General features: G+C 42.6%; 1 protein-coding gene across 1 annotated transcript in view; it reads left to right on the top strand.

Annotated features, from left to right (window-relative positions):
* PAMR1 (peptidase domain containing associated with muscle regeneration 1) overlaps positions 1–12,166 on the top strand; it is an 83,942-nt gene that overhangs the window by 56,127 nt on the left and 15,649 nt on the right. The window lies entirely within an intron of this gene.

The raw sequence follows: 12,166 nt of genomic DNA on the forward strand, positions 1-12,166 counted from the left end.
CTTTTTTAATAGCATTAACCCAGCTATATGTTCCAAGTGAATCCTAGTACAGCATAGTGTACATACAAAAGAATCAGAGGAGGCACGCCCTCAGATCAAAGAATTGGATGCGATAGAAGATCATTTGAATAATACATCATGTTGCTGACTGTAAGTGACTCATTTCTGGTTGTCTTTTACTTCCTTGCTTGCGTGCATTCTAAGAAAATGTAATTTGTCACTGCTGTCTTGGACCGTCTGAGTCACTATGTGAAAGTAGGTCCTAAAAGGGTGAAGGGCTGAGTCTAGGAGCCACCCAGTATTCATTAGCACACCTCACGAGGGATGATGGGTTTTGTGGCAGAAAGATTCCCTTGAATACATTTGAACTAGTGACCTCTAACAAATGGCAGAACCAACGTGAAGCACTGTGGGGTTGATTTACTAACACTGGAGAGTGCAAAATCTGGTGCAGCTCTGCATGGTAGCCCATCAGCTTCTAACATCAGCTTGTTCAATTAAACTTTGACAAAAGAAACCTGGAAGCTGATTGGTTTCTATGCAGAGCTGCACCAGATTTTGCACTTTCGAGTTTTAGTAAATCAACACTATTACCTTATTACTCTGATACCAAGGCGATTCGGTTGATTGGGGTAAGAAGGAGCAGCACAAGAAACTTGGCCTGGAGGGTAGGAAGTATAAATCCAGGATTGTGGCTACACCACTTATGATTGTTTGTGGATGATCAGAGTCAACTCTTCTACAAAGCAAACTGGATAGGCATGTCGGGCGGCCGGCTGGGTCATGGTGGTCACCCCCTCCCCCCCCGGGTCTGTCAGTCGGTAGTCAGGGCCCCACACTTACCCCATCTCGCGGGCAGTACTACAGATGGCGGACGGCTTCTCTCCGGGCTGTTCTCTCCGGCTGCTTCCTCTGCATCTCCTCCCTCCTCCTCCTCCCCTTGTCCAATCCGATCAGATTTCCTTTCGCTCACGACCCACTTCCTGATAGGCCAGGAGGAGAATCAGTGTTATAATAGTGAATATTCATTCGCTATTGTCACACAACTGGGTGGGCTTCAGGCGCAGTGCCCTGCATCCCGAACCCACCCTTTTTTAAAGTCTATTAGAGCCTTTGGCTCTAATCACATGCTTAAAAAAAACAATAAAACCCTGATTGGAATCCAATCAATCCAATGGCGCCCTGCATGTAGATCAGGGGTCAGATGCATGGATAGGGAGGGTGGCACCCATGCGCCCCTAATGGATGGGCCCCCACTGGCTGTAAAGCAGGGTTTCTAATCCAGGATTCCTTAGAACCCTAGGGTTCCTCCAGAGGTGACTAGGGGTTGCTTGAGAATTGAGAAATTTCTGCCTCTCACTGACACCATTGACCAAAGTTTGTTTGGCTGTACTTCTGTGGATCACAAGAGTGCAGCTCGTTCTGCACTCCTGTGACCCATTTTCAACAGGCAGCAGGCTGAAGCCCTCTGTTATCTAACGCCACAGAGACAATCCAGGCTTGGGAAGGATCGCGACCATATGGGGAGTGGGGGGGGGGGTGCAGAGCAGAGAGCCAGGGGCTGACAGTCACCAGCTCTCTGCTTGGGGAGCTGTGAGAACCGAGCGATTGGCGGTGTTAGATCATTTGGTTCTCAGTCTTTGAGGCCCCGGGAAGCAGATGTAGCATCAGTCTGATACTGCATCCACCTAGGCAAGTCTGATTCTTAAATAAAAAGAAAAGAAAACCCATACTTCTCTTTTAAACTCTGCTTTGAATAAATTGAAGTTTGAATTAATCATTCTTCCGCTATGTGTCTGTAACTTTGTAACTACAAAGTTACAGACACATAGCGGGAGAATGATTAACTTTACATCACAGTAAAGCAGTGCAAATCATAAGTAGTCAAATGTTTTATGTGACATATTTTATATACGATCACAGCTTGAAAAATTCCCTGCTCTGTAAATAAATGTTGTACAAAACCATCGCAGGTTCTGTGCTGAATGAACAGCAACTGGATATATATTAGGTAAAAGGAGGTAGAAGCCCAGACTTCCAAAGGGAGTCATAAACCTCCATTTATCCAAGGAACCATCTAATACAGACCAAAATAATCAAATCTGTCCAGTGCAGTCCCTACCTCAAACCAACGAAACACGTACAAGGAAAAAAGAAAAAAGAAAAACAACGTTTTTGCTTGCACATGATTGCATGATGAAAATAAGCAGAGCTTCACCTTATTCACTAAGCGCTGGGGAAAATTTCCTTGCAAGGTGCAATTTTACCTGCAATGTGAACAGTCTATTTGCCTTTAGTAAATCAATCCCACTGCCTCTACAGCTGTATCTGCAGTAGGTTCACCCTATATTTCGATGTTTCTTTCATAGTCAACACCGGTCAAATTAACCTGCCAAGACATCTACAGTTTTGGATATAACTTGCAAATGGTCCCTCAATATGGTTAACAGTACCAGAATAAACACTTAGCCTCTGCCACCTTGGCACCAGCCCAAAGTTTTGGATATACCCTGCAAATAGTCCCTCAATGTGGTTACCAGTGCCAGGGCAAACAGCCAGCCTCTGCCCCTTTGGAATGAGTAGAACCATGCCCAATTGATGTCATGTTGTAGCGAAGGCCATGACAACTACATATGAGGTGCCTTGTGGATCTTCCACATGTGCAGGGTTGCCACCATTTTCCAATGCTCTTTACCTTTAGACTGCCAAAATCCACATGCCATGGCAAATACTTATTGGACTGCCTGTCTGGGTCTTTTCTCAGGTGCAGGACTGCTAAAGAAACCACTGCTTCTTACAGTTAGACCAGGGGTCTCAAAACTGCAGACCAGGGAACAGATGCGACCCTTTGCTTGACTTTATATGGCTCTTTGGACACTATTCATCACACTAATATGAGACACTATTTTGTCCACTGACACCAACAATGGGGAAGAATTTCTGCCACTGACATTGGCATGGACCATAGGGTGAGTACATGGATTGAAAACTGGCTACAAGGGCGTGTTCAGAGGGTGGTGATAAATGGGGAGTACTCAGAATGGTCAGGGGTGGGTAGTGGGGTTCCCCAGGGTTCTGTGCTGGGACCAATCCTATTTAATTTGTTCATAAACGACCTGGAGGATGGGATAAACAGTTCAATCTTTGTATTTGCAGACGATACTAAGCTAAGCAGGGCAATAACTTCTCCGCAGGATGTGGAAATCTTGCAAAAAGACCTGAACAAATTAATGGGGTGGGCGACTACATGGCAAATGAGGTTCAATGTAGAAAAATGTAAAATAATGCATTTGGGTGGCAAAAATATGAATGCAATCTATACACTGGGGGGAGAACCTCTGGGGGAATCTAGGATGGAAAAGGACCTGGGGGTCCTAGTAGATAGGCTCAGCAATGGCATGCAATGCCAAGCTGCTGCTAATAAAGCAAACAGAATATTGGCATGCATTAAAAGGGGGATCAACTCCAGAGATAAAACGATAATTCTCCCGCTCTACAAGACTCTGGTCCGGCCGCACCTGGAGTATGCTGTCCAGTTCTGGGCACCAGTCCTCAGGAGGGACGTACTGGAAATGGAGCGAGTACAAAGAAGGGCAACAAAGCTAATAAAGGGTCTGGAGGATCTTAGTTATGAGGAAAGGTTGCGAGCACTGAACTTATTCTCTCTGGAGAAGAGACGCTTGAGAGGGGATATGATTTCAATTTACAAATACTGTACTGGTGACCCCACAATAGGGATAAAACTTTTTCGCAGAAGAGAGTTTAATAAGACTCGTGGCCACTCATTACAATTAGAAGAAAAGAGGTTTAACCTTAAACTACGTAGAGGGTTCTTTACTGTAAGAGCGGCAAGGATGTGGAATTCCCTTCCACAGGCGGTGGTCTCAGCGGGGAGCATTGATAGCTTCAAGAAACTATTAGATAATCACCTGAATGACCGCAACATACAGGGATATGTAATGTAATACTGACACATAATCACACACATAGGTTGGACTTGATGGACTTGTGTCTTTTTTCAACCTCACCTACTATGTAACTATGTAACTATGTAACATCAACAATGGGACACTATTTCCCCTACTGACACCAAAAATGGGGCACTATTCCTCCCCCGAATACCAAAGATGGTAAACACAAGCCTGGGAGGAGTATTTGCTGATTTCTTTTAGAGTAGTGCTCTCCAAACTGTGGTCTGGGGGCTGGATGTAACCATTTGCCTGCCTTTAGCAGGCCCTTGGGGCACTTTTCTACCAATTGACACCAATGATGGAGTACCATTCCCCCTACTGACACCATCAATGGGGCACTATTCTTCTAACTGATGTCTATCAACAAAGGGGCACTATTCCTCCCATTTAAAACCAATAATGAGACACTGATGCCGGGACAGTAAACTTGCCCTTTATTTACAAAGTTTGGAGACCCCAGAATTAGATCACCAACAGCCACGCAGAGGGTTTGGCATCTCGTACCTCCTCTTCTTATAAAACCTCTTGTGTTGAGTATGGAAAATTCAGAAGAACATTTTGGAGGCTCTCTAAGGTTTTCTATTACAGTTGATTGGCATGTGTAAGTGCTGTAATTGCAGTAATACCTTGTAGATACCTTGTAGCTCAGAAACTGCTAACCCCCATGAGAGTCAGCAAGGTCCTTCTCCGCCTGTAGCTCTGAATGTCATTATGTATTCTGTAGGACAGCAGAATCCTGCGACTTGTTTACACAATGCTAGTGATGGATGGCCATGTCACATTAAATATACCGACAATCTGACGGCGTTGGAGGGGTAGGATGAAGGTTTCGTGTGATTTGTCTTTCTGGCACGATGCTGAATACCAGCTGGGAATAGCAGGGATCCACGGATATAAGATTGATAGTATTACAGATATACTCTGAAGTATACTCAGCAACAAAATGTCTCCCCAACTGCGGAACACCTGCAATTCTATAGCTGCACTGGGGCGATAAATTTATAAAGTTACTAGAATAAAGTCCACCAAAAATAGATTTTTCAGGATTTGGAAGATGCTGGAGAGTTAAACCATTTGACTCTACTAGTGAGAACTGAGCTTCCTGCTCCTTCACTCTTGCTGTACCCATTATGAGGGACATCCACTCTCCCTTCTGAATTTTATATTGTGGAAAATTTAACAAGAGGAGCTGGAGCACACAAAGGTGCGAGGGACCACCCTTGTATTATGACAGGAAGATTGCATTGTTGGAGAATCCAAGACAAATATGAAGCCTGTGCCTGACCATGTTAAAGCTGAATGCCAGGCACAATTACATTTTAATATATTTCTTAATAGACACAAATGATTAAATCTACTTTGTGTGCACTGGAATGCTGGCTGCTGGGAGGGTATTTAGGTTGTCCCCTATTAGGTCCTCTCGCTCCACTGTGCCTAGTTTGGAAGTGGACTGTATCCTGGTTGGGGGGGGGGGGGCATGGTGGAGTGAGGGACACTAATAGGGGAGGACCTAAATACTCTCCCAGCAGACAGCATCAGGTGGAAACTGATTACAGGGATCTTCTGGTTGCTGGGAGACACCTGCTGGTGGACACTGAAATTACAGCCCTCCAGCCAGGGAACCACAGTGCCACCAGCAGGTGATCCAAGTCCTGACATGTACATAGCCTGTACAGAAAGCAGAGCTGTATGAGGGACTCAGCAGGTTTGCCCACTACAGGCTGCCTGCAGAAAATTAAAGAAGGGGCAGAGATAAAAACAGTCACCTTGCACAAGTTGAGAGAGCATTAGTGATTGGTCTTTATAACAGGAAGCTCCTGCACAGAGGCAAAGTTTCATACTGAAATATTGCAAAGATGTGGAAGAAATATACACCAATGTTCAAGTAAGAACACACATTCCTCTTTACGGTACTGTTAGTCATCTTCAAAGCCCAAACCTATATCGGTATATGAATGCAATTCAGTTTTAAACAGCACATCAAGGTCAGCTTCAAAGTCTGTGGGACAGTTTTTTTCCCACCGCAAGCTTTTGCGTGACACCTCCAAAGAATTATCAACTATATCTACGGTTAAGTCAAGACCTGATGAAGGGGGGGTTTCTTGACCCCAGAAATGGGTTGGCTAATGCTTTTCTACTGCTTGTGACTTTATTGTCAAAAATAAAAGTTATATGGACTTTTGAACTGATCATATGGCAATATGTTCCTTCTGTTCATGTGAACTTCTCGAGTTGGGTGTATCACCCTCCTGTGAGAATATTCCCCCACTTTGTGTTTTTCAGAGCAGCCCAGATCCATTTGACAAGAACCACAACCAACCTGTATTTGAAGAAAGCCAGGAATCAGGTCCCGCACTGCTAGTTTATTTTATTTGATAGTTTTATTTGATTGTTCTCTAGCTTAAAGTCTAAAGTTGGCCATAGATGGTTTGAAATGTGGTTGGTTCAGCAGGCAATGGCTGAATTTGGCTAAATTTCGATTCATGTGTGTTGATCTAACAATTGACTTCTGTTGAACAGGCTTGGAAAATTTTTCTTGATCAGCTGCTACAGCCAATGGGCTGCAGCCTTTGATCAATCTATTCTGACAGTGGAGAGTCCCAAAATACAATGTCTTGGCACGGAGAATGTCTCTATCCATCTTGATTATGTGAATGCAGGAATCTATTCATCGTTCCTCTGGCTGAACAAAAAAAATTATCCATCTATGGCCAGCTTAAGATTGAATCACTACCCTGGAAGTTGAACGTCCAGACAAAAACGTATTCCAAAACAGTACAAAAGATTTTAATGCGGAGCCAACACGTTTCAGGGGAAGAATAATCACCCTTCAGCGGGACTGTAAGGATGCCATGTCATTAAAGCTTTGGGGACCTCCTCTATTTTTGGCCAATGGTTTCAACACAAGACTTACATACAAACCTCTAACGCAGGGGGTCTCAAATTTTTTAAACTGGGGGGCAATTTACTGTTCCTCAGACTTTAAGGGGGCTGGCCTGTGGCTATTGGGAGTAGAATAGGTCCTGACGTCAGTGGGAAAAAACAATGCCCAATCTTTGGCGTCAGTAGAAGGAATTGTGCCCCATCATTGGTGTCATTGGGAGGATTCATGGCCAATTATTGGTGTCATTGGGCCCAATTGTTGGAGTAATGTGGAGGAATTGTGCCCCATCGTTGGTGTCAGTGGGAGTAATAGTGGCCCCATCGTTGATATCAGTGGAAGGAATTGTGCCCCATCATTTGTGTCATTGGGCCCAATTGTTGGTGTAATTGGGTCATTAGGTCATTGGGAGTAATTATGCCTCATTGTTGGTGTTATTGGGAGGGATTGTGCCTCTTTACGGGTGTTAGAAATGATGCCCCTTTGTTTGTATCAGTGGATGAATAATGCCCCAAGGGCTGGAAAAAAGCAAGCAAAGGGCCACAACGTGGAGACCATTGCACTAAAGAATCTTAGTTCCAACAAGATGGAAACCTCTTTGTGCTATAACAACCCATCTGACTACTATAGGTACTAGTTGTTAGTTGTAGGACATCAGAAAGGCCTGATTATCATGTTATATTACTGGAACTACATAGAACATTACAATAAATATATATATATTTTATATCTGAATGACATACCTAAACCTGCTCAATCCCCATTCATGCAAGGGCTCAGAGGACCACTGCTGAGATTCTCTTTACAGCTCAATCGCTGAGTCTAATTTAACTGCCGTGGAGTGACAGAAGGGACAGACCGCCTATGATTGACTTCCTGCACAATTTACCAGGACAGGGAGAAAAGTGTGTCACATTGTTAATGATCAGAGTACATGAACATTTCATGGCCGTTCTATTCATTAATTCCACCATCCAGATGGGTTCTGTCACTCCTTTCTTGGCTCATTATAATTGAATTTTTGATGTGAGTCTTTTTCATGATTCAGAGAATATTCTGTTGCTTCAGATCGGTTTCCGGTGACATGGGTGTCACTTGGGGATTAACTTGAAATCTCTTCTGGCTGTACATTGTATTGCAGTATTTGGAGCTCTGCAAAGGTTATCATCTATAGGAGTGAGTACAGAGACATTGTATATTTAGAAATCTCACATATATTCTGCATGTAGGCAGCTGCAATAGGATTACAGTCTGTCAGCCATACAGGAGGTAAAAAGAACCTGTTATATGAAAAATGACTCAGTGCTTTATTATGAACATAGCTGTTTGATGCAAGCGCCTGCTTTGTAGCTCCTTTTAAAGGTAATGAATATTGGTTTTGTTTCATATTTTGTTTATTTATTGTGGTGAAAATTTGCTTATTAACCACTTCAGCCCCGGAAGGATTTACCCCCTTAATCACCAGGCCATTTTTTGTGATATGGCACTGCGTCGCTTTAACTGACAATTGCGCGGCCGTTGTACACAAACAAAATGTATGTCCTTCTTTTCCCACAAATAGAGCTTTCTTTTGGTGCTTCAACACTGTTAATTATTATTGATAGTTTTTTTGTTACACTAAGCATAGATACTATTCATTAGACTATATATACTGTATTCAGTGAGGACAGAAAGTATTCAGACCCCCTTAAATTTTTCACTCTTTGTTATATTGCAGCCATTTGCTAAAATCATTTAAGTTAATTTTTTTCCTCATTAATGTACATACCACCCTATATTGACAGAAAAACACAGAATTGTTGACATTTTTGCAGATTTATTAAAAAAGAAAAACTGAAATATCACAGCCAGCCAGAGCCCTGACTTAAACCCAATTGAGCATCTCTGGAGAGACCTAAAAATGGCCGTCCACCAACGTTTACCATCCAACCTGACAGAACTGGAGAGGATCTGCAAGGAGGAATGGCAGAGGATCCCCAAATCCAGGTGTGAAAAACTTGTTGCATCTTTCCCAAAAAGACTCATGGCTCTATTAGATCAAAAGGGGCTTCTACTAAATACTGAGCAAAGGGTCTGAATACTTAGGACCATGTGATATTTCAGTTTTTCTTTTTTAATAAATCTGCAAAAATGTTAACAATTCTGTGTTTTTCTGTCAATATGGGGTGCTGTGTGTACATTAATGAGGAAAAAAAATTAACTTAAATGATTTTAGCAAATGGCTGCAATATAACAAAGAGTAAAAAATTTAAGGGGGTCCGAATACTTTCCGACCCCACTGTGTATACAGTGGGGCAAAAAAGTATTTAGTCAGCCACCAATTGTGCAAGTTCTCTCACTTAAAGGGGTTGTAAAGGTAAAAATTTTTTCACCTTAATGCATTCTATGCATTAAGGTGAAAAAACTTTTGACAATACCGCCGCCCCCAGCCCCCCCGTTTTACTTACCTGACGCCTCGAATCTTCGCTGCTCGTTCTCGTCATCTCCACTGCAGCTCAGCCTGGTCGCTGATTGGCTGCAGTGGATGGATTGAAAGCAGCGGGGCCGAGTGATACAGCGAGCGGCTATAGCACGCCCGCAAGCACTCACCACCATGCGAGGGAGCTCGCATTAAGGTGGTGAATGCTTGCGGGGAGGAGCTGAAACAGCCGCCGAGGGACCCCAGAAGACCAGGTTCGGGGCCACTCTGTGCAGAACGAGCTGCACAGTGAAGGTAAGTATAACATGTTTGTCATTTTTAAAAAAAAATAATTTTACCTTTACAACCCCTTTAAAAAGATGAGAGAGGCCTGTAATTGTCATCATAGGTATACCTCAACTATGAGAGACAAAATGTGGAAACAAATCCACACAATCACATTGTCTGATTTTTGAAAGAATTTATTTGCAAATTATGGTGGAAAATAAGTATTTGGTCACCTACAAACAAGCAAGATTTCTGGCTCTCACAGACCTGTATCTTCTTCTTTAAGAGGCTCCTCTGTCCTCCACTCATTACCTGTATTAATGGCACCTGTTTGAACTTGTTATCAGTATAAAAGACACCTGTCCACAACCTCAAACAGTCACACTCCAAACTCCACTATGGTGAAGACCAAAGAGCTGTCGAAGTACACCAGAAACAAAATTGTAGACCTGCACCAGGCTGGGAAGACTGAATCTGCAATAGGCAAGCAGCTTGGTGTGAAGAAATCAACTGTGGGAGCAATAATTAGAAAATGGAAGACATACAAGACCACTGATAATCTCCCTCGATCTGGGGCTCCATGCAAGATCTCACCCCGTGGGGTCAAAATGATCACAAGAACGGTGAGCAAAAATCCCAGAACCACACGGGGGGGACCTAGTGAATGACCTGCAGAGAGCTGGGACCAACGTAACAAAGGTTACCATCAGTAACACACTACGCCACCAGGGACTCAGATCCTGCAGTGCCAGACGTGTCCCCCTGCTTAAGCCAGTACATGTCCGAGCCCGTCTGAGGTTTGCTAGAGAGCATTTGGATGATCCAGAAGAAGATTGGGAGAATGTCATATGGTCAGATGAAACCAAAGTAGAACTGTTTGGTAGAAACACAACTTGTAGTGTTTGGAGGAGAGAGAATGCTGCGTTGCAACCAAAGAACACCATACCTACTGTGAAGCATGGGGGTGGCAACATCATGCTTTGGGGCTGTTTCTCTGCAAAGGGAACAGGGCTACTGATCCGTGTACATGAAAAAATGAATGGGGCCATGTATCGTGAGATTTTGAGTGCAAACCTCCTCCCATCAGCAAGGGCATTGTAGATGAAACGTGGCTGGGTCTTTCAGCATGACAATGATCCCAAACACACCGCCCGGGCAATGAAGGAGTGGCTTCGTAAGAAGCATTTTTAAGGTCCTGGAGTGGCCTAGCCAATCTCCAGATCTCAACCCCCATAGAAAACCTTTGGAGGGAGTTGAAAGTCCGTGTTGCCCAGCAACAGCCCCAAAACATCACTGCTCTAGAGGAGATCTGCATGGAGGAATGGGCCAACATACCAGCAACAGTGTGTGACAACCTTGAGAAGACTTACAGAAAACGTTTGACCTCTGTCATTGCCAACAAAGGATATATAACAAAGTATTGAGATGAACTTTTGATACTGACCAAATACTTATTTTCCACCATAATTTGCAAATAAATTCTTTCAAAAATCAGACAATATGATTGTCTGGATTTGTTTCCACATTTTGTCTCTCATAGTTGAGGTATATCTATGATGACAATTACAGGCCTCTCTCATCTTTTTAAGTGGGAGAACTTGCACAATTGGTGGCTGACTAAATACTTTTTTGCCCCAATATATATATATATATATATATATATATATATATATATATATATATAAAACATCAGTTTTGTATAAATGTTAATAGCTACTTAGCTACTTTTTAATGTTCTTCACATTTCTGGTAAAATAACAACTGTGAGCAATGAAGATAATAGCTTCATCATGAAGATACATATAGTCCAAAACACATAAAATACAGTTAAATGAAATAATACTAACCCAATCTACTTCAAAATAATTCCAATTGAATGTGTTAGTACATACAAGAAAAGTACATTATAACTGTGTTACGTGTTCTGACCTATTTCTGTAGAGCATCTGATTGCATCCAATAGAACTTTACAGACACGTACTGTAAATGCATTTAAACTTGTGTAACTGCACTTATGGGATGACAGAAAAGTGCATTGTGGGGATTTTAATTACATGCTGAGAGCCAAACTGTTTGCATATGTGATATGCATGAGAATAAGTAACATACATAATGACACAGAGCATAAAGGTGGAAAGATTAATGCATCTAAAAGGGTTTACGTATTCTATAAAAATGTTCATTAATATTTGAAAATATTTCAGCTTTGACTGGGCACTAGTGAGTTAATCCCTCATTCACATTGAATGTGGCTTTGAAATCGTACGACTTGATCTAAAATTGCACGATTTCAAAGCTGCATGTCAGTGCAACATCAGGTGCAGCGGCATGCACAGATGTCTATGCAAGTCGCACCTGAAATCGCCAAAAGTAGTGCAGGAACCACTTTTTAAATCAACGCGGCACTGCAAAGTTGGCGTCGCACCGATTTGAACAGTGCCATTGCTGATAAAAGGGTGCAACTTGTCATGCGATTTGACCCGTCAAATTGCATGACAAGTTGCACCAGTGTGAAAGGGAGCTAAAGAATTTTTTATTTTTTTTTAAATAACAACCATCTCTATACTTACCTGCTCTATGCAATATATCTAATCTAAGACTGTTGCCATTGGAGACAGCATTTCTACA

The sequence above is a fragment of the Aquarana catesbeiana genome, linkage group LG11 (genome assembly GCF_042186555.1).
Source record: "Aquarana catesbeiana isolate 2022-GZ linkage group LG11, ASM4218655v1, whole genome shotgun sequence".
Classification (NCBI taxonomy): domain Eukaryota; kingdom Metazoa; phylum Chordata; class Amphibia; order Anura; family Ranidae; genus Aquarana; species Aquarana catesbeiana.